The sequence below is a fragment of the Sardina pilchardus genome, chromosome 5 (genome assembly GCF_963854185.1).
Source record: "Sardina pilchardus chromosome 5, fSarPil1.1, whole genome shotgun sequence".
Classification (NCBI taxonomy): Eukaryota; Metazoa; Chordata; class Actinopteri; order Clupeiformes; family Clupeidae; genus Sardina; species Sardina pilchardus.
This window is the reverse complement of record NC_084998.1, coordinates 32,425,797-32,427,545: the sequence shown is the minus strand read 5'-3', so window position 1 is coordinate 32,427,545 and position 1,749 is coordinate 32,425,797.

Here is a 1,749-nt window from a genome sequence, read left to right as displayed (position 1 = left end):
GAGAGATGAGCATGTCTCCCATCTCGCCTGATGCCTTGGCAGCCATTTTAGGCCCTGTTCAGTGTGGCTCCACAGGCAACCTGGTGTAAAGGTCACTAACTACTGATGTTTTTGAGCGCATTACCACCCCCACCTAGCAGTCAACTGGAGCCGTGTAGGAGAAGGAGTCCTTTTTAAACCCAAGAGAGGCTCTTCAGCCCAGAGAGATTTCTCTATGGTCTCCATACTTTTGGTGTGTAACTCAGAGTGCTACTCCACCCATCCCAGCCGTCAAACCCAAACGCTGACCGCAGTCCAGTCGTGCGGCTGAATTACACATCTGGTGGCCTTCGTCTGCTCTGACATAGCAGTCCTTGGGGGGTTGGGTCTGTGAGTAGTTCACTAATAACGTGCCCCTAGTGTTACTCTCACTACTGATATATATTTATTTTATATATATATATCATACCATTTAAAGAGAGGGTACCAGTACGGTGATTTTTTTTGTTGTTGTTTTTTGTAGATCTTAAGACGTTTTGTTAGACATGGCATTAATCTTTTGCTTTAAATCGTGTGTGTGCGTGTGTGCGTGGTTGGAGGAAGGGCGTGTATGTTTATATTTATGTGTATGGGGAGAATCAGACTTAACGCCGAACTTTCACATGGTTTCCTTACTTGAACGAGTGCCACAATGTTTTGAAATCCTGTTAAACCTGTGAAGCAGTACGTGTGTTTGTTGAACAAACTTGTCAACCATTCCTTTGCCTCTTCAGCTGTCTCTTACGGGGTCGAATGCCTGTGTTAAGTATGTGGGGGTGTATGTGACTTATTTCAAGTATGTGTGTTAACACTGAGTATTTATAATAAAGTTCAGCCATATTTGCTATTTGTGTGGATTTAAATGTCAGACACTGGCTGCCTGACTGTAGTATGATATTTGCCCACTAGGTGGAGATATTGTCATAGCTGAAGCTGTCTCTACTGGTCCTGGCCCTTCCTGAAGTCTTCTAACCCATGAATGGTTTGTGTAATCCTGACTGTGTTATTCAGTCAGCCTTGTGCTGCTCATATGTAACCTCAGTAGTCCAGTGCCCTTTTCCAGGCCTCAGCAGCCAGCACTGTTTTTGTCCTTTAACTCTGTTTACCTGTTCTACAGGTAGATGCCATAGACTGTAAAAAATAGGTAGATGCCTACAGGCATCAGTCTGGAACATAAAACAGTAGTGCAATTGTGCCTAATGAAAATACATTATTTGATGAGATGATGAATCCTGTATCTTTGAAGGAGGTTAAAATTGGATGGGAAATAGCCCAGTCTGACATCGCATTATACCATACCATAACATACAGGTACACAATAACACAGGCACTCTCCTTGTGTAGTGTATATCACATTGAGATGATAAGTTATGACTATGATTGTAGCAGGTGGTTTCTTAGGAACAGTTCTGTTTGTGTGTGTGTCTGTGTATCCATTTCTGGCTTCTTCCTCTCCCAGTTCCTGTTTCTGCAGAAGCTCTGTACTCTCATGATGATGAGACCAGCAGGAGATCGCAGCAAAACCTTACTGTGTTCCACCCTATGATGAGACCTGAGTACAGAATTACAGAGAAAACGGAGTATCTTGAATAACTGAGTGACTTTAGTAGGAGACTCCAGGGAGACCTGAGCACTAGACCAGCAGAAGACTACATGAGACCTGAGTACTAGACCAGCATGAGACTACATGAGACCTGAGTACTAGACCAGCATGAGACTACATGAGACCTG